The 22,558-nt window shown below is 37.9% G+C and overlaps 1 protein-coding gene across 1 annotated transcript in view; it reads left to right on the top strand.

Moving 5' to 3' along the window:
• The window catches only part of C4H4orf33 (chromosome 4 C4orf33 homolog), a 144,254-nt gene extending 122,343 nt beyond the window's left edge, over positions 1-21,911 (top strand). The window contains exon 7 of the mRNA XM_049709476.1: positions 21,893-21,911. The gene's annotated coding sequence lies outside the window, so the exon portion shown is untranslated. The remainder of the gene's footprint in view (positions 1-21,892) is intronic.
• Positions 21,912-22,558: the final 647 nt, after the last annotated feature.

Below are 22,558 nucleotides of genomic sequence, written 5' to 3' on the forward strand. Positions count from 1 at the left end.
GAAACACTCCCATTTACCACTGCAACAAAAACAATAAAATACCTAGGAATATACTTACCTAAGGAGACAAAAGACCTGTATGCAGAAAACTATAAGACACTGATGAAAGAAATGAAAGATGATACAAACCGATGGCGAGATATACCATGTTCTTGAATTGGAAGAATCAACATTGTGAAAATGACTATACTACCCAAAGCAATCTACAGATGCAATGCAATCCCTATCAAACTACCAATGGCATTTTTCACAGAACTAGAACAAAAATTTTCACAATTTGTATGCAAACACAAAAGACCCCGAATAGCCAAAGCAATCTTGAGAAAGAAAAATGGAGCTGGAGGACTCAGGCTCCCTGACTTCAGACTGTGCTACAAAGCTACAGTCATCAAGACAGTATGGTGCTGGCACAAAAACAGAAATATATATCAATGGAACAGGCTAGAAAGCCCAGAGAGAAATCCACGCACATATGGTCATTTTATCTTTGATAAAGGAAGCAAGAGTATACAGTGGAGAAAAAGCAGCCTCTTCAATAAGTGGTGCTGGGAAAACTGGACAGCTACATGTAAAAGAATGAAATTAGAACACTTCCTAATCCCATACACAAAAATAAACTCAAAATGGATTAAAGACGTAAATGTAAGGCCAGAAACTATAAAACTCTTAGAGGTAAATATAGACAGAACACTCTATGACATAAATCACACCAAAATCCTTTTTGACCCACCTCCTAGAGAAATGGAAATAAAAACAAAAATAAATAAAGGGGACCTAATGAAACTTAAAAGCTTTTGCACAACCAAGGAAACCATAAACAAAAGCAAAAGACAACCCTCAGAATGGGAGAAAAGATTTGTTAACAAAGCAACTGACAAAGGATAATCTCCAAAATATACAAGCAGCTCATGCAGCTCAATATCTAAAAACCAAACAACCCAATCCAAAAATGGGCAGAAGACCTAAACAGACATTTCTCCGAAGAAGATACCCAGATTGCCAACAAACACATGAAAGGATGCTCAACATCACTAATCATTAGAGAAATGCAAATCAAAACTACAATGAGGTATCACCTCACACCAGTCAGAATGGCCATCATCAAAAAATCTACAAACAATAAATGCTGGAGAGGGTGTGGAGAAAAGGGAACCCTCTTGTACCGTTGGTGGGAATGTAAACTGATACAGCCACTATGGAGAACAGTATGGAGGTTCCTTAAAAAACTAAAAATAGAACTACCATATGACCCAGCAATCCCACTACTGGGCATATACCCTGAGAAAACCATACTTCAAAAAGAGTCATGTACCACAATGTTCATTGCAGCTTTATTTACAATATCCAGTACATGGAAGCAACCTAAGTGTCCATTGACAGATGAATAACTTAAGATGTGGCACATATATAAAATGGAATGTTAGCCATTAAAACAAATGAAATTGATTTATTTGTAGTGAGGTGGATGGACCTAGAGACTGTCACACAGAATGAAGTGTCAGAAAGAGAAAAACAAATACCATATGCTAACACATATGTATGGATCTAAAAAAAAAAAAACAAAAAAAACAGGTTCAGAAGAACCTAGGGGTAGGACAGTAATAAAGACACAGATGTAGAGAATGGACTTGAAGACACGGGGAGGGGGAAGGGTAAGTTGGGACGAAGTGAGAGAGTGGCATGGACATATATACACTACCAAACGTAAAATAGATAGCTAGTGGGAAGCAGCCGCATAGCTCAGGGAGATCGGCTCTGTGCTTTGTGGCCACGTAGAGGGGTGGGATAGGGAGGGTGGGAGGGAGACACAAGAGGGAGGAGATATGGGGATATATGTACACATATAGCTGATTCACTTTGTCATACAGCAGAAACTAACACAGCATTGTAAACCAATTATACTCCAATAAAGATGTTTAAAAATAAATTAATTAATTAAAAATAAGAGCCACAAATGTCAAAAAAAAAAAAAAAAGATCCAGATAGACATGTTACCTCTTTTCATCTCTGCTTATGTTGCACTTTTCAAGGCAATTAGAACTCTACAGGTAGTTAATGAGGACTACATCAGAAAATTTGTTGTAAAGAACTAAGTCTTAATGGTGAGAGGATTGAAAAGTTACTAGTCCCAAGTTACAGTTATCTGCTCCTCAGCGACTTAAGTTCCTCTTTGGAGAACACTGATTCCAAAACTCAAAAAAAAAAAACCCAAATCCACCAAAATCCAAAAAAAACAAAACCCAAAACTCTGTAATAGATGTTTTAGTCATAGGAAGTAAATATCGATCAATTGTATGGAAAAAGACTATGAAATAACTTGAATGCAGATATTCTAAACTAAAAAGATAAGTGTTCTGTTAAAATTGATATAAATTAGGTGTATATTTATTAGTAAATTTCTGAAGATCCTTTGGGTTTTGAGGGGTAGAGGGATAAAGATAGAGTTGTTTCTTTCTCTACATATAGTAGTCCCCTCTTATCTGCAGGGTATACGTTTCAAGATCCTCAGTTGATGCCTGAAGCCATGGATGGTACAGAACCCTACGTATGCTATTTTTTTTTCTTATACTTATATACCTATGTTAAAATTTAATTTTTAACTTAGGTGCAGTAAGAAATTAACAACAACTAATAATAAAATAGAACAATTGTAACAGTATATTTTAATGAAAGTTATGTGAATGTGGTCTCTCTCTCTCTCAAAATCTTGTAGTGTATAAATTTAAAGCCTTCTCCATCTTAACTAAGCACGTATCATACACTGTGGCTGTAACTTTTGCAGTTTGAGGGGCAACAGCAAAACTAGCACGTATTTCTTTTCCCTTGCTCACAGTTTCACAGGTAGACTGTAGATCTTAGCAAACTCAGCATGCGATTTTTTTTTCTTTTCTTATTGAGAACTTTCATATTTTCACTTACAATTAAGCACTTTATGGCTTCTCTTTGGCATATCTGAATTGCCAGGATTACTACTCTTGCGCTCTTGGGCCATTATTAAGGAAAATAAATGTTACTTGAGCACAGGCACTGCTATATTATGCCCAACAATTGATAACCAAGATGGCTACTAAGTGACTAATGAGCAGGATATGCTGGACAAAGAGATGATTCACATCCTGGGTGGAATGGCATGAGATTTCATCACGCTAGTCAGAATGGAGTGCAGTTTAAAACTTACGAATTGTTTATTTTTTGAATTTTCCATTTAATATTTTTGGACCGCAGTTGACCTTGGGTAACTGAAACCGTGGAAAGCAAAACTGCAGCTAAAGAGGGACTAATGTATAGATTTTAAAAGCTCCACTGCTTGGTCCTGGAAAGACATGTGCATGCTCTTCTTTAAGCAAGTACCGATAGGAGAATAAGTAGAATTTCTGAAGGCTGCGAGGAGATCACACAGGCCTGGTCTCCCTGGGTCTGGAGGGAGTCCTGTTAAAACAAGTTGGATTGGCTGGGCTCCTTGTGACCAACTGGAAACAGATCTCTGGGGTCTCACAGAAGTTATTGGGCACAGGTGAACATTCAGACTTGGAGGAATACACTGTGTATTTAGGGAATTGCTCAACTGACAATCATGGACTAAATCCTTTTCCTATGTACAGTTACTGGTATTTCCCCTAGAGAAAGTGGGCTTTTACTTTTGAAAAAGTCTGGTTCTGGGAAAGCAAATAGAAGTTTAGAAGGCAGGCATGAAGCTGAAGTAGAGGAGAATTCTCTTCCTGTTGAGTGGATCTGAGCAGAGTAGATATACTTGAAGACTCTCCCCCTGTGGGACTGGGCTGGTTGCTATGGAAGTACCCCATAGCAATACAGAGGAAGTAGTCATTTTTACCTTTCTGCTGTCACCTAAATTTTAATAAATCTTTTTAAAAGCTGCAGCTTTGTTTTATTTGAACCATGAGAATTAAGTGTGATGTCTGCGCTTATGATCTTTGCCATTTCCTGTCTCTAAGAACTTGGGTAAACCATTTTTCTTCCATGAGCCTCAGTTTACTTGCTTTCAAAATAAGGATAATTCATGACTCGGTGTTTTCTGGATCAAATGGAATAATTTGTTCCCAAAATACTCTGAAACTCTAAAGAACCATGAAAATATAAGGAATTATAATGATCTTTACATTAGATGCAGTTCTTATAACCCTTCCTGATTCTGACCCAGCCTTTTTTGAAATCACATCTTATGCAATAGAGGTTGCACTTATATTGAAAATAAATTCCATGAGTCAGTACTTAGACTCAGATGTTCCATAACAAAACTAGTCTTAGTACAACTTTAAAGTTTAAATAGCTCAGAAAACGGGGGAGAGAATTGTAAAATGGTGGCAGAGCTCTTGTTCTTCTCTACAATAAAAGTTCCTTGAGGAAAAAGGAGAGAATTCTTACATAGAGTAATGCAGGCAAGGAAGTACTTTCTGACTAAGGTTTTCTCTATAAGAATCTATTATTAAGAGCAGAAAAACCCAAAGAAATGAAATTTTTCTTAAAAAGAATGGCCAGACTCTCAGATTAATTGAGTAGCACTCAATTAATGCATGTACTGGCACTCTCAGAAGGACCCTGGGAAGTCTGAGTTCTGTCAGATTTTTGAACCTAATTTATTGGGGGAACCAATCAAGTAAATATGTCTTTTCCCCTTGTCTTAGTCTTTTGGGGCTGCTATAACAAAGAAACAGACTGGGTAGTTTATAAACAATAGAAATTTATTTCTCACAGTTTAGAGGCTGGAAGTCCAGATTAGGGTGCTGACATGGTTGGATTCTGGTGAAGGCCCTCTTCTGGGTTGTAAACTGCTGACTTCTTGCTGTGTCCTCACTGGGTGAAAGGGCGAGCTAGCTCTTTGGGACCTCTTTCACAAAGGCACTAATCCCAATCATGAGGGCTCTGCCCTCCAGACCTGATTATCTCTAAAGGCCCCCACCTCTTAGCACCATCATTTTGGGGGTTAAGACTCCAACATATGAATTTTCAGGGGACATAAACATTCAGACCATAGCATCCCTACTGTAGAACTTTCACAAGAATATTTGTGTTTGCATAGTTAGAGGAAAATTGAAAAAAATCTTCTAAAAAGCATAAATCCACCTTTACAAGTAGTTAAAGGTAGTATATCTATTCAGTTATTCTTTCCTGTGTCAAAGAACAGTCCACTTCTAGTATTTATAAAAAAAAGAGTAATAGGAATTATATCATTTAAAAAAAATAATACACCAGAACACTTGAAAAAGAGAACAATTGAAAGAAAAAATTTAAAGAATAGACAGATAAAATATCAAAGAAGAATAGAGAAGTGTATCAGGAACGTAGGATAATAATTGTAATTGAATATTATGTTTATTTCTGAGCCCCCTAGGATTTCCCCTGTCCCCAGAAAAGTGAAGAAATGGAGGAATTAATATAAACAGTAGATAAACAGAGAGCCTCGATAATCCAGAGGAATAGCTGCGTAATGCACTCCTTAGAAAGCCTCTCATGTATAGTGGGTCTCTCAAGTCAAAATTTGGCAATTATTACCTTCAATTTATTTGTGACTTCTCTTAGGAGAACTTGATGAATTGAACTTCTGGGCTTCTGATTAATGTAACAGCTACCCAAAGTGCAGGAAGCACATTTACAGTCAGGTGTGAGACTTTAGATTTACATTTTTTCTTGAGGTATGTCTTCTTGTTTTCTCATAGGATGGGTTCCATAGAGTAACTGAGGTAGAATATACGTTAAAAGAAAACGTCCTGAATCTCGTCAAAGACTTACACCATATTTGGGTTTGTGTCATATAGCATAGAATAAATAACAATATTTTTCATTACTGTACGTGTGTTACTAATTTTTTTTCTAACCACAAAGGTACTACAATAAAATTAAGTCAATCTAATGGCTGAGTAAAACTGTAATTGAATGATTTCATTGTTGCAAAATATATCCCAAACAGCTAAATGATTTTGCTCATTGGTTGGGATTATTTTGAGTTTTTTAAAGGAATTATACAATTTTAGTTTTAAGCTTAAGCACCAATAAATATTTGTTGAATAACTAAATAAAGTAAGGGTAAAATGTCAGGGTCAGCTACTACTTTTAAAATATGCTTAAGTTTTAAAATTAATATGCTTATTGTAAACATTCAAACAATACAGAGGTATATGAAGAAACAATTCTTAGTTTCCCCTCCTATGTATAATCCTATCTTCCTGAAAAAACCAATATTAACATTTGGAGGGTATCATGGTATTCTTCCATATTTTTTTAATATGTGTATGTATGTACACATCGATATATATGCATATATATATGAATACACACTTATAGAGGTTTTTTATTTATATCATAATAAGATCATATTATACATATTGCCCCACAACTTTCGTTTTTTTCACTTAATTACACATCAGATATTCAGGTCAATACAAAAACTCTCTGTAATTACCACAGAATCCTTTTAACTCCTCTTTAATAACTGCAGAATCATCTTAATGTGGATGTACCTTAATATACTTAACCATTATTTTATTGATAGCCGTTCAGGTTGTTTCCAGTCACTTTGGTGTTACTAACAATGCTGCAGTAAACACTTTCCTGCATACAGCCTTTTGTGTTTCTGATTTTGTTTCCATATGATGAATTTCTAGAAGTAGAATTACTGAGTCAAAGGCTATGCACATTTAATATTTTAATAGAAACTGTCAGATACTTTCCAAAAAGAAGCAATTCAGACTCCCATCATAAGTGCATGAGATTGCCTAGGCTCCACGTCCTCATTAGCACTCTTAAATGTTTGCAACAATAAGGAGTGAAAAAATGATAAAATGGTATCTGGTTATTATACTTTGCAATTTTCTTGTTATTGTCAGGTTGAGCATTTGTGTCTTTGTGAATTGCATTTCTTCTTCTTTACATTGCCTTTATATTTTCTTTGCCCGCTTTTCTACAGCAGGATTTGTTGCTTTGCTTACTAATCAGTAGAAGCATTTTGCATTATAGGAATGTAACTATTTGTCAGCCATGAGTTTTGCACATATTTTCTTCTAGAATATAGTTTTTTTCCTTGACTTTGTTTATGGTGTTTTATACCAAGCTGAAAATTAGTTATCTTCTTTGTGGCTTCTGGGTTCCGTTTATTGCTTAAGAATTTCCCCACCTTGAGGTTTTATAGATAACCTCCTATTTAAAAAATATTTTTCATAGTTTTATTTTTAGGTTTAGCTTATTAACCCATCTGAAATTTATTTTATATGAAGTGAAGGTCTGCCTTTATTTTTTGCCATTTGTATATACGATTATACAAACACCCTCTTTTCCCACAGATTGAAATGCTTCTTTTATTATATATTGTTACTGTGTATACTTGGATCTGTTTTGGATTTTCTGATCTGTTTCATTTATCTATTTGGCTGTTCCTCTGCCAATATTATATGGATTTCATTAGTGTAGTTTAATCATTTAAGTGTCTTGTAGGTACAATTTCACTGTCCTTTTCTCCCCCTCACCCCCAAATTATCTTGGCAACAATCACGTGTCGATTCTTCCATACGAACTTTAAAATACTTTCCAGTTCTTCAAGAACTGGAATTGGTAATTGAATTGAATTTATGTAATTATTGAAGAAAATTGCCATTATTATAGTAAGTTTTTTCTCTCTCTTCCTTTCCTCGGCCTTGGGAGGATAATTTGTCCCTGAAATATGCCTCAGGGATGAATTCTTCTAAATCTAAAATGTAATTTCCACAGAAAATTTTGGTGTTTCAACATTTAACTGACAGAGCATTCTCAGTTTTATGTAATTGAACTGTTAAGGCAAAACACAACAATAAAGATAAAGGAATAAAAGAATGCAAATGATGCAGAAGATCATCACTCCTGTAACTAACAAGGCGTGAGCACTTGGAGGAAAGAATGAAAGGTGTCATAATCCAAGCACATCACTGCAAAGGTGGCAGCATGTTGGTGCTCACGTCCAGGTGCGTGGCTACTACTGAGGACAGAATCCAAGTGAGTTCGCATAATTGCAGAGAGATTCCTCATTCACTGAAATAGGGTGTATGATGAAATAACTCACATAGTCACATTCTTGTAACTTGAGTAGGCTTTCCAAGCACGTGGTAGACCTCTGTAAACCTCTTCAGCTTTTATTGTGTATCCTTACTCATCACCCAATACAATGCTTCTACACTGTAGGTTAGTAAATAAATGTTTACTAACATCGTAAATTGATTTATTCAGGAGAAAAAGTTAAATGAATTAATTTCTGGAAAACTGGCAGACATATTTTTGCTTTTACAATTTCTCTTGTGCCAGCCATACTGTAGGAGACAATGTTCCTGAACTCATATTTACCTTTGGCACTGTCAGCTATCCTCCTAACTTCCCATTAAGATCTATGATAATCCATATTTTTGAAAGTTTGATCTATGTTATATAACAGGTTCAATTTACTACATGTTCATGATTGCATCTGAGTTCTATTTGGCATGCTATCTTCACTGGGATTTCTTGGTTTCTAACCAGACTTCATGCATGGAAACAACTTCAGGACTTGGGCAACCCCGTATGAATTGTCCGTCTAAGATATGAGCAAATTTGAGAGGTTATGGGGTTCAAAGTGGGTGTTCATTATAATTTTAATGAACTTCAGAGGTATCACCCAAGTAGGTGGGGTTCTGATTGGGGATCAGAATGAAATATATAGAGAAAAGCACTTGTCAAAAGCTAACAGTTGGGAAATATTGTACAAAAATACACAGGTAATTTTAATTCATTGTGACAATAGTCACTGAAAAGTAAGCACTGAGCGCCACAGACACATAAAGAAGGCATCCAACTAATTATTTTGTGACTCAAGACCGGATCAGGAGAATCCTGGTGAGGTTTGAATAAGTCAAAAGGAACAGGTGGGAAGTGGATTTCGAGATGGTTTAAAGAAAAAATACATTCCAAAGGTCTGTGGGTATCTAGACCTTCAAAGATTACTTAGTGAAGACTACTCACTCCTACCTCTTTTTCTGCTTTTTCTGTTCAAATTTCCCTTGTAAGCCTCCAGCTGACACCGCCTAACAAGCTTAGCAGAAAAGATGCAACCTGCTCCAGTGGCTCTGGGGAAACAGGAACAATGAGCTCAGAGACTGGGTATAGAAGGACTTGGTTATGATCTATCAGCCTCACTGTCGATCTGGCCAGAGGTGTTATCCATGGTGCTACCTGCTAGAGTCCAACTGTTATACAGGTGACCCCGTTCTTATAGTTTAGACTTGTAAAAGTGTTGGTAAACAGGTTCTGTTATGCAACTGATATACTAAAAAGTTTGATTTTCTCATGCGTACTAAAATCAGCATTAAGCTATCAATTTTCTTTCTATAATAATTAGGACAGCTGGTATATTAGAATTATGGGGTTCTGCCTCTTGTTGTGTCGTGTGCTTAAGGGGATGGAGACTAATTATCAGACTAGGACAAGGACTGGCCCCTTCGTTCATTCAACACGGGTCCGTTTACGGAAGCCAGTACACTTGGCAACTCTGCTGGAAGAGCTGTTCTCTGGGCAGATGACAGCCAGGAGCCTGATTACATTTTAGACTAATTTATAGTGAAGGGAACTGCCTTATCCATTCCTTTGGTCTAATCTAAAGATAATGGACAGAAAAAATTGTACAGACCTTAAGAACTGCTCATTTTCCTAGTCTGTTTGAGTGGTGCAGACCACTTTGTTTATAAAGTAAATTTGACTTTGATGTTTATGGCAAACCAAGCTTGTATAGTTTTCAAATTTATGAGCCATCAGTCTTTTATTCTTCGAAAAAGTTATGAAGTCTTCTGGTAAATTCTAATTGGTCTCCCTTTAGAGTATTCTGAGCACAGCGGAGTTATTGCCTCCCATTTGTCTGTTACCTATTGTATATTGCATGTGCGGTATTGGCATCTTTTACCTAATTCTCCCTGGTTTGTTTTCTGAGTCAAGGCCTCTATTCTATAGAGGGATCTTTAATTGGCTGACTCACTCTCTCTGTTGATATTTTTCTTATGATGGTGTATTTTTTATCACTTATTCTTTTAAGTAAATTGAGTCAGTTGTTAGACATTTTTCAATATTTTTAAAAAATGGGATTAGAAAAACTATTAATATTAACTTATACTACTCTCACATTTATTTTCACATTGACTGTGGCTTAGTTTTCATAGAGAGGTGTGCTTGTGAGCTATCTTTCTTTCCTCCGAAGGTGTAGCAATTTGCTTCAAAATAATGACAGTTGTCCCAAGGATTAGAAATGTTATTTTAGAAAATTTATAAACCATCATCAAAGAAAACCCTTTAGCGACATATTTATTATATTCAGTTCAGTTCAACAAGCATTTAAAGATGGTCTGTTGTGTCATACATTTTGCTAGGAACTAAGATTATAGATAAATAAGACACCATCCCTGCTGTAAAAGATATTACCATCCAGGAGGGGGAAAAGTTGATATAAATTCTGATCTTGAGCATGGACTGTCTAGATTCCATGTGTTAAAATTCCTTGAATATATATACAAGAGGTCTATTCTTTTCTATTGGGTATTGAGGATATACTTTTTTACCAGAATATCATGGTCTTTTGTCAAAAGATGAAAAGCTTGGTCAGATATCCATTACTTTATCTTAAGTGTGGATATGTATTGTTCAGACATCAGATGTTATCTATAGAATAAAGAGTTGTGCAATTATTATACTGTACATTTTTTTTTTTTTTTTTTTTTTTTTGCGTTATGCGGGACTCTCACTGTTGCGGCCTCTCCCATTGCGGAGCACAGGCTCCGGACGCGCAGGCCCAGCGGCCATGGCCCACCGGCCCAGCCGCTCCGCGGCACGTGGGATCCTCCCGGACCGGGGCACGAACCCGTGTCCCCTACATCGGCAGGCGGACTCTCAACCACTGCGCTGCCAGGGAAGCCCTATACTGTACATTCTGACCGAACATAAATAATTAAAGTCAGAGCAGGCCCTCTCTCTTCCCCAAGTTAGTCAGTCACATCCTTAGTGTTTCCTACACTAACATTGTGAACAGACACTGTGCCTTGTTATACATGACATTGAACCTCAGTGCACTGGCTGCCTCTTCCCGGCTAAGCAGTACCTTTAGCTTTCCCTGAGGGCTATAAGAACTGTTTTCCTTTTCTTTGTACGCTAGTCAAGGGGACCTATCTGGCAGTAACCACCCTACAGGCAAAAGTTTATCGAATATAAAATCCTTAACACTGCTCCCCCATCTCCCTGATTTAGAATGTTTTCTAGGAAATCTGCAAATTCCTCCCTTCAGCTTTTTTGTTACCCTCCTTTATGGTCAGTAGCAAACGGAATTTCAGTGTGCACTGTCTCCTTTAGAGAACTTGTTCACTGAAAAAGGATTTGAATTTTTAGTAATTCAATACAGTCAATGCAGACCAATTTGCCATTAATTCTTCGGTCTGTTATAGCAATAAAGATATTAACGATGAAGTATTTTTCTATTATCTTTAACAGTATGGAAATCAGACGTTATTTTAATGGGATTTCTTCTGAATTTGGCATTTGGCTAATGAAACTCGTTTTAAACTGTGACTTTTACTTACAAATAACCAATCTATATTGTATCTGTGACCTAATAACCATTGAGAGCTGCAAATATTTTGAATTTCCAAAGGTTTTTCTATTAAAGATGCTTTCAAATGCAGGTAATCAATTTGGAAAATCCCAAGACTTTTTTTCTAGGGCCGTAACAACCTTCTAGGTTTGGGCTGTTCTTGTCATCACAGTTTCCTGGAGATGGCAGCAAAGTACACAGAAGCAAAGGGACCAACCATAACACATAAACAAGTGGTGAGATTATTGGCGCTGTGCAGTTCTGGGGATGACTGATGAAACGCATCGGCCTCTTCTGCTCTCAAGTGACAGGGCAGGTAAATAGAGAGTTGATGTGTGTATTAATTTGATTTTTGATTATGTTGGGTAGCTTCCAAAAAATCCTGTACAAACTGCTGGTTTTATTTTATTCCTCACCTGTGGTCAAGTCCATGACTCTCTGGTCTCCCCGCTTGTTTGTTGCCCCTGAGAGATCTCCAGAACAAACATTTTTCAAAGCCTTTATTTTATGTACCAATCTACAGCATTTGTTACCCTTACTTTGTTTTCATATAGCTATTTCTAATCTTGTAGGACACTGTATTTCAATCCCTCTGCGTTGTCAGATTTTAGAATCTATAATGGGATGATTAACTGGCAAGGCAATGCCCAGGCTAATAACAGATTGCAAAGGACATCATATTAGACATTGTAAAGCCCCCTTTATTCCAAAGTATACATCCAATAATGCCCCGCAGACATGAGTAATGAGCACTGTACCCAGAATAACAGGGACCCTCTCGTTTTGGAATTTGTGCAGAAATGTTATTAAAATGAAAAAGAGAGCTTCTTTCTACTGAATTGCAACTCTTGGTTTCAGTGCTAAACTTGTTTGTCAAAATCCTGTTGCCTGGAATCAGTGGAAGCTTATAAAAAAGCCAAAGTATTTCACAAGTTGGTTGAATACTATAAGAAACTTTGCTTTGGAGGAAGCTTAGTGAAGGATTTTTAAATTTAAAGATCCATTGCTTTTCAGCTAAAATGAATAGCTATCTTTTGAGAGTATTTTTGAAGTAAATTTTACTTATGAGAAAGAAAAGCACACCCTTGATGATGAGTAAAGGTTTCTAACATCAGATCTTGAACATAAGGTTAAAAAAAATATAAGGATATTTACTTTCTCATATAGTAGATAAATGAGATGAATTGATTAAATTTGGGGGTTTGGTAAGATTGTTTAATTAGTACAATACATTCTGGTGCAATGAGAACCATTAACTTTTTAACTGGAAATATACCAGAAGCGTTATTCTGTACTTACGTACTACAGAAAGTTCTGAAGCCCTTGTTTACATTTAAACAATTAATGGGCTAAATACATATCATCTCCATCTATTCACTTGAAGGAGACAACGTGTGACAGGGTAAAGGAGCACTAAAAAGAAAGACTTGGAGGTTTGACTTCAAATTTGGGTGCTAGGTTTTATGTGCAGTCATTTAATCCGAAGATACTTTTCTGTTGGGTGAGGGCTAATCTGCACCTGAACTTTCCTGAACTTCATGTTTTCTCATCATGTTGTAATCAAGCAAACTAACAGACTTGAGTAGACATATAAACCTGAACACGGAGTGGTAAAAGAGAAAGACATACTTAAGTGTGTGCATAGTCATAGTATAAATGATGAGGTTTTTGTTTTTTTAAAAAGAAACATTAACTAGTAATAGTATCTTCTTTTCCCATTCTTACTCCGTGGAAAAAAATTTCTGGAAAGACCTTTTGAAAGCCCCAAATTTCCCTTCTCTTACTCTAGAGAAATTTTTGCTTCAGAATCTTTGAGAAGGAGGTAGGTAGGAAAGCTTTACAATGGACAGGCAAAAGTGGCCAACCTTAAAGGTGACAGGGGTGAGGAATGTTGAAAGTCCCTGAGACTAAGAGCTGGCTTGGAGGTTGTAACCACACATATATACCACATCTTGGGTGGGGACTGCAGCAGATTCTTGCAGTGTTAACAAGGGGAATGATGGCTCTTTATTGCACAATTGCCAAGCACCGCTCTGCAGACAGTAGGGTGCTGTATGATTGTTAACAAATTTAATGCTCACAGTAATCTTTTGTGGTAGATTCTGGTACTGGTGTACTCTAATGATTTTACAGATATGAAGCACAGACAAGTTAAATAACTTGCTCAGGTCAAAAAGTAAGTGGATTTGAACATGTTGTTCTGAGCCTGTGTTCTTAATGACTGGACACTTGCATTGTGGCCTGAAGGTCATCTGTATTTCTCTGTGAACAAGTCTATGGGCAATGACTACAGTACCAGTTCTTGACAGCAACATGAAGGAAAAGAAATAACTGCAATGTTGGAATCCCCATGGACTAAGGACCAGGTCCCTTCCTGGTTTCCAGTGTAATGTAAACCTATGATCCTAATACCCAATGGAGAGGAAAATTACCCTGATAATGAGAGATTGGATTCCCTGCCAGCCAGGTAGATGACAACCTATGAATCTGTCCAAGCCATATATTTAACTGGCTTCTCAATGTCTTTAATTGGCTGTCTAATAGGCATTTCAAGCTAAGCCTATCCCAAACTGGGCTCTTGAATTTCCCCTGTGTATAGTGATTTAGTATAAGAAATGTATATTTGATCTTTGGTTTTTGTCCCCGTTTCTGGCATAGAGTTCCTAAAACCCTTGGAATTTTCTAAATGATAAGAGATAAAGGCCTTTCGTTATGTGAGGTTGGAACTTTCAGTCTCACACCCCCCACTTCCAGGGAGTGGAGAGGGAGGGACTGAAGACTGAGTTCATTTGCCAATGGCCAATGATTTAATCGGTTAGGCCTGTGAAATGGAGCCTCCTTAAAAACCCAAAAGGAAAGAGTTCGAAGAGCTTCCGGCTTGGGGAACACGTGACGATTTGGGGAGAGTGGCGTACCTAGAGATGGCATGGAAACGCCTCACTCTTTCCCCTACCTTGCCCCATGCATCTCTTCCATCTGGCTGTTCCCGAATTACATCCTTGTGTAATAAACTGGTGATCTAGTGAGTAAAATGTTTCTCTCAGTTCTGTGAGCTGCTCTAGCAGATTAATCCAACCCAAGGAAGGAGGGGGTCATGGAAACCTCTGATTTATAGCCAGTTTGTCAGAAGTACAGCTAACAATCCAGGCTTGGGACTGGCATCTGAAATTGGGGTGGGGGGATTCCTGTAGAATAGAGCCCTTAACCTGTGGAATCGAATGCTATCTTCAGGTAGATAGTGTCAGAGCTGAGTTAAATTATAGGACACCTAGCTGGTGTCTCCAGAATTGGTTGGTGACGTGTGGGGAAGCCCACTGCCCTGCCGCACATGGGCTGGGATTGATGACAGATACACTTTGACTTCTCAAATCAGGTTTTCCTACAGTCTTTTCCATCTCAGTTATGACAACTCCAGTTTTCCAGTTGTTCAGCCCCAAACCTCAGAGTAATCCCTGACTCATCTCTCTCTCTCTCTCACTCCAAATCTAGTTTTTCAGCAAATCCTTTTGACTCTCCTCTATCAGAATTTGACCATTTGTCACAATCTCTACTGACACCACCCTGGTTCAAGCCACCATGATTTGTGGATTATTGCAGTAGCTTTTGGACTGGTTCCCTGATTCTGCCCTTACCCTCTTTTAGTTTATTTTTAATGTCGAGGCCAGACTGACCCTGTTGAGCATGGGTCAGATTATGTCACCTCCCCATTTAGAATACTTCAATGCCTTCGCGTTTCATTCAGAAAACGTCATAATCATGACTTGCACACCCCATGGCATCTGCTCCTCTTTTTTCCTTTGATTTTATTACTACTGCTCCCATCTTTTTCTCTCCACCCCACCACCAGCCTTCTTGCTTCTACCTGCAGTCCAGGGCCTTTGAACTTTCTATCCCCTTTGTGTGGAATGCTCTCTTTCCAGATATTTGCATGGCTAATTGGTCTCACTTCCATTCCATCTTAACTAAAAGTCACCGTTTCAGTGAGACCTTCCTGGGTACCCTGTCCAAAATATAATCTCCTCACACCCTCAAGAGTTCACATCCTCTTCCCTGCTTTATTTTTCCACTTGGAACATAACACTATCTAATATATCTCTTATTTATTGATCATGTGTATTGTCTATATTCCTTACCTAAATGTTAGCCCTCCATGAGGGCAGGGATTATTATCTTTTTATACCTAATCCAGTGCTTGGTACTCAATAAATGCTCCATGAATTTATGAATTTATAGAACTAAGCCTTAAGGATGTGCACAATATTTATACTTACTGAAACAATGTTTGGATTATAGTGAATGTTACTTAAATTTTTATCTAATTTTACCAGCAGGTTGATAAAACAAATAAATTAAGCGTATAGCCTGCCAGTTAAGTTTCCAAGGCATTTAAAATATGTTAAAAATCAAGATCATTTGTCACCTATCCTGTCAGTTTGACTTAGGACACACAAGACACACAGGATGCTCTCCATGTATTGTATTGTATTGTATGTGTTTATTTATATAAATTCATCTGAGCTGATGTCTAGTTAGGTGATGACCCTATTGATTACTCATTATCTGTTAGTTACTCTGTCATCTGTGCAGACATGTTTAATTTCCACATGTTCATTGGGTAGATGAGACCAATCGCTGGGGGACTGGTGCATTGGATTGGTGTGGAGCTCTCCAGGAATATTTATCCAGGATTATTGTTTATCTTCCTACTCAAGAATTCTTTTTCTATTGTGGAACTTTATATCCTTATTTCATTCCCGATACATGTATGAATGCCTTTTAGGGAAACAAAAAGGTACACTAAGATACAAAAGCACATGATGGAGGCTGCCCCCAAAGAACATTTATATCCGGCTTAACTTTGCTCAGTTTATTAAGTCTGCATTCAATGAGAAAAGGGGAAGTTTGGAATTGCCATGGACTCTGACTTTTCCTGGTGGGGCATCTATAAACAATCAAAAAGACCTCATAGAAAGAGATAAGGGATTTCAAAAAGTCTGAGATAGAAGAGTCAAAAGCTTGGATGGTCAGGGAAAAGGACCTAATGGTTATGTCAGTACATGGAGGCACGTAGGAGGTAATAGTTTATACTGAATAGTGGATTTTAGTTTATTTAATTTAGGAACACGTATCTGGGCGCATATCCTCTTGGTGCTGATATTCATGTTGGAAACATTGACTAGGCAATAGTGAAAACTGAAAGAAGTAAACACTAGCTCTGTAACAGAATCTTAAACATGCAATTTCTGACATTTTTTTGGCTCTATAAAAATCGAGTTAATAAAAATAGTAATTGCTTTCCCTTCAGAAGCTCTTGACTTTAAAAAAAGTGGAGGCAAAGGATTCTGCTGCCTCCAATGTAAAATGAAAAAAAGAGGACTTGTGGTAGACAGGAAAGTGGGCCTCCCAAAATGTCCCCATCCTAACCCCTAGAACCTGTGAATATGTTACCTTGTATGGCAAAAGGGAATTTGCAGATGTGATTAAGTCAATGACCTTGAGATGGGGAGATTATCCTGGATTATCTGGATGGGCCCAGTCTAATCACAAGGGTCACTGTTAAGCATGAGACAGGATGGCTGGAGGAGATGCAGAGGTTGGAGTAATGGGGCCATGAGCGAAGGGATGGGGCCGCCTCTAGAAGATGGAAAAAGCAAGGAAACAAATTCTTCCCTAGAACATCAGAAGGCATGCAGCTCTATTGACCCATCTTAGACTTCTGAATTCTGTGACTCTAAAATAAGGAATTTGTATTGTTTCAAGCCGCTAATATTGTGGTAATTTGTTAACAGCAGCAATAGGAAACTAATACAGGCCCAGAATCTAAAAGATCTAAAGCAGATCTTTAGAATTGTTGAGTGATTGAATCAAGATAATTTTCCCAATTTTATTTGTTTCCTTCTATAAAGTTTTCATAGATTTAATAAAGTAAATACTACAGCGCTTCTGGTTAGTGATACCAAGTGGCTGTGATACCAATAATTCTGGATTTACAAAGTATTTTTTACTCCTAGAAAAAGCTGAATATGTTAGATACATGTTTTAAATGACCATATATTCTTTGTTCAGTGGGTAGCTGCTTAACCTCTGTCCAGGTGGCTGATTCATGAATAAATAAACAGCATAGCCCGCCAATTAAGTTTCTAAGGCATTTAAAATATGTGAAGGAAAAAGAGAGACAGTAGGCTTCTTTCAAGTCTTGTAAATTTTCAGAATGTTTAAAGCACCAATGCTTTAGGCCTCATTCTTGTGATAAAAGGTGTAACAAAACCAGGAAAAATGGAGCTGTTTGAATCCATTTTTGAGTCAGAGACTAGAAGAAGAATGGACAAACAGTATGAAACCTTTGTACTGTTTTTACAAGTCATTCTCATTAAAGTCTGAAGACTGTAAAGCTATGGGGCTCCTTCTAGGATAATGTCCCCCCTACTGTTATATTTCTTCCAATGAAGCCCATCTGTGAGTTTTTGCAGGATGTTCATGACATGCATTTAAATTGCCTGTTGTGTTCCAGAAATCTCTTCTTCCTGCAAACAAGTGGTGACCTCTCTGCTCTATGTTCATTCAAGGGACAGCCACTGTACATCATCCCAGGCAGGAAGCCAAATGATGGCCACATCCTGTTCATTGCAAAAATACACATTTTCATTAAACCAAGATAATTAGAAAAAGTAGCATAGAGGAATATGAGTAATTCCATCAGTAATTACAGCAATTATACCCTTGATTACCGTGCCACCTCCAGTGTCACATTATATATATGTGCTGACATTTTACAGAGAAACCACACATATGTTTTATATTAAAGATGTGCCTGGTTACATCAGGTACTTCTAGTGGTTAAAAGATAATTGAGGGGGCTTCCCTGGTAGTGCAGTGGTTGAGAGTCCGCCTGCCGATGTAGGGGACACGGGTTCGTGCCCAGGTCCGGGAGGATCCCACATGCTGTGGAGCAGCTGGGCCTGTGAGCCATGGCCGCTGAGCCTGTGCGTCCGGAGCCTGTGCTCCGCAACGGGAGAGGCCACAACAGTAAGAGGCCCGCGTACCGCAAAAAAAAAAAAAAAAAAAAAAAAAAAAGATAATTGAGGTAGTATTGTTTCACCCTTGCAATAATCAAATCAAAATGCACTGTATTGTCCTCATCATTGTCATTATTGAGTGCTTTTTCAAGACATAAATTTCTATGTATTCAACACAGAGAAATAAAAACCAGTATACTAGAAACCATCGTTTCTTCAGTTTACTTCCCAAATTGGTGAAAAAGTTTCTCAAATTTCCTAGTAAAGGGAAAAATACTTGCCATTAGATGTTTCTTCAATCTTTATCCTAGAGCATATGTTTACACTTAGCCTACTAAAATGTTAAATATTTACCTCTGGATTTGACTTTCCAGGCTCCCTTTTCTCTGCTAGTGAACCAGAGACAAGTCTTTATGTTCACCCAGTGTTCTTAGAGTAGGAAAGTCAAGCAAGGCTACATTGCTTCCTCTGCCTCCTGGGCTGGTACCTCTTCCTCAGCCTGCAGCCTAGAGTAAGTGGTAAGGAAAAGACTTGAAGTTCATCTGTTCTCTTGCTCAGGTATTGTAACTTTGGGCTTGACTCTCTTGCTGCCATGCTTCTTGGTAAATGTCAAGGCACGAGGCAGAGCTGAGCTACATGGGGAAGATGACCTGGTTTGCATTCCACTAAGGAAGACTTTCACAGCATTTGCTCTTTTGATTCAAAATTTTGTATTCGATTGGGATGATTTTATAACCTTCCAATAAAAGACACTCTCATTTTCATATTTGTTCCTCTGTCTACTAGCCTCACCCCACCGAGTGGTCTCAAGTTGTCTTGAGGGCTGCAAAGCCAGGGAGAGAGTCCTGGCAGCAGCAAGCCCAAACTGCCAGCCGCCACATGAGGAGAATATGCTTTACTGTTCCCTTGACCTGGGGTTTCACTTCATGCAGCAGTGGCTGCTGGTAGAACAAGTGAAGTTATATGAATTCACAAATACCTAGTTGATTTACATTAAAACCTAAGACCATGTCAGTTTGAGCTACAGTGGCTGTATGATACCTCAGAAGTTCTCCCAGGCAGAGAGAATTTAATCATAATGTATAACTGAGCCCAGCCTCTTGTGGGAGCATCCTTTATCTGATACACAGATCCGTCCCAGGTACATTTTAAGGCCTTTCCTGAAGGTGAATATAGCTGGACCAGGTGTTGCTCTCTCCCCGATTACTCTCTATTCACTTTGCACGTAGATTTTCTCATTATGACACTCTGAACATGGCTAACTTTCATCTGTGTTCTTGGGTGATAACATCTCACTTTTGTGTTTTCAGGAATGTAAACATCCTGCTGATTCCTTCTCTTTATTTTGTTTATTCTTCATTATCTTGCTGATCTCTGCTACTTACTTGACCGAATGACTCAAGCTGTCCCTTTCTCAGTTTCCTCACCTGTAAAAGCAAGGATAATAATGCCTACTTCATAGTCATTGTGAGGATTCAATGAGTTAAAATCTAAGTGCTTAGATGATGTCTGATATATAAGTACTACTCAGTACATCTTAGCTATCTTTATCATCATGATTAATTTACACTGAATTCACTAAGCTTATACATTCTCTTTTTCTTAAACCCTTCACTTCTTAGATACAATATATCTTTTTCTGATCAAGATTTCTCATGTATTGAAGCATAGGTATTGAACCCATTTTAAAGCCCTAAATAAGTGCTTTTCAGATGATCTGCAGATCTTAAATATAAGAACTTAGTTTCTGTAGTCAGAGTGAGGTACAAATTTGTCTTTACCTATTAGCTCTGTGGTCCTGAATAAATTACTTAATCTCTCTGATCCTCAATTTCCTCATCTGTAAAGTTGGGGTGATGATAAAAAAATATCCCTTCATATGGTAACCATGAGGATAAAATGAGAAAAATCCATTAAATGTGCCCATCTAAAAATATTCCTATTATATAGGAAGTGTACAATGAGTATTTAAGTATATTATTAGTTTGCAATTAGATTATAGATGACACATTATGTTTTGGGGCATGGACAATATAGAATTGATCCTCTGTATTTTCCATGTGATTATTTTTCTTCCTTTCTTTTTATTGAGGTAAAATTTACCTACAGCAAAATGCACAAATCTTAAAGGTATAGGGCAATGAGTTTAGACAAATGTGACCACCATTTGCCCATGTGACTAACAACCCAGACAAGATGTAGAACATTTCCACCATTCCAGAAAGTTCTACTGAGCCTCCTTCCAATGAATCTCAACCCCTTGATAGGCAACCACTGCTCTGAATTCTAACACCATACATCAGGTTTGTCTGTTTTTTGAACTTCATTTGTGTGATGGAATAATAGAGTCTTCTTTCACTCAATATGATGTTTTTGTGGTTTATTTATGTTGTTGCAGGTATCAGTAGTTCATTAAAAAAAAATACTGATTAGAATTCCATTACAGTGAGTCCCCTACACACGAGCAAGTTCCGTTCCGAGAGCACACTGATTAAGTCCAATTTGTCTGTAAGTCCAACAAAGTTAGCCTAAGTACCCAGCTAACACAATTGGCTATATAGTACTGTACTGTAATAGGTTTATAATTACCGTATGCTAACACATATATATGGAATTAGAAAAAAAATGTTCTGAAGAACCTAGGGGCAGGACAGGAATAAAGACGCAGACGTAGAGAATGGACTTGAGGACACGGGGAGGGGGAAAGGTAAGCTGGGACAAAGTGAGAGAGTGGCATTGACATATATACACTACCAAATGTAAAATAGATAGCTAGTGGGAAGCAGCTGCATAGCACAGAGAGATCAGCTTGGTGCTTTGTGACCACCTAGAGGGGTGGGATAGGGAGGGTGGGAGGGAGACGTAAGAGGGAGGGGTTATGGGCATTTATGTATACGTGTAGCTGGTTCACTTTGTTGTACAGCAGAAACTAACATAACACTGTAAAGCAATTATACTCCAATAAAGATGTTTAAAAAACCCACAAAAAATAAACATTTTTAATCTTACAGTACAGTACCTTGAAAAGTACAGTAGTACAGTACAACAGGTGGCATGCAGGGCCTGGCATTGAGTGAACAGGCAAGAAAACTTACTGACTGGAGAAGGGAGAGGAGGTGGGAGATGGTAGAGCTGAAGGATTGACAGCAATAGGAGAGGAGGGCAAGCTGCAATTTCACTCACGCCTGACGTGGATGGCACAGGTTCTGGTTCCTTGCTGGATTCAGTTCTATCTACCCTCTTGAAAAACTGATCCAGTGATGTTTGGATAGTAGCTCTTTTTTTCTCATCATAGATGACACGGTAGCACTGGATTGCATTCTGAATGGCTGCTGCAACCTTCGTGTATGGTTCTACGTTCAGGACTTGTGCCTCAGAAGCTAACAGTGCCGCCTCAAATAAAGGAAATCCCCTTGCCATTTCCTGTGTCGTGAATCTCTTCGGTTCTTCAGCTACTTCTTCTTCCTCTTGTCTCTCTTCGTCCTTTCTCTGGGCCTCCAATTCCATCAGGTCTTCATTAGTAAGCTCCTTGTGTTGCACAGCAAGGAGTTCAGTGAAGTCGTCCTCTTGCAGATCGAGCTTGAAATAAAGATACTGTACTACTGTACTCTGTACAGTACTGTACAGTAAAGTACACAAAAGCACAACCACTTGTAGAGGATGCACGCACGTGACAATGTACACCAGAAATGTGAACTAACTTACGTGATTGGACATATGAATGCACGTTTGCATCTTTGAAATTTTGCAACTTGAAGGTTCGTTTGTAGGGGACTTACTTGTATATGACATATCATCTTTGAAAATTTGCAACTTGAAGGTTCGTTTGTAGGGGACTTACTTGTATATGACATATCATCTTTTGTTTATCCATTTTCCTATTGATATTATGTAGGCTGTTTTCACTTTTTTTGGCTATTATTAATAAAGCTGCTAAGAATGGAATAGATCACGGTACATG

The sequence above is a fragment of the Orcinus orca genome, chromosome 4, assembly GCF_937001465.1.
Source record: "Orcinus orca chromosome 4, mOrcOrc1.1, whole genome shotgun sequence".
NCBI lineage: Eukaryota > Metazoa > Chordata > Mammalia > Artiodactyla > Delphinidae > Orcinus > Orcinus orca.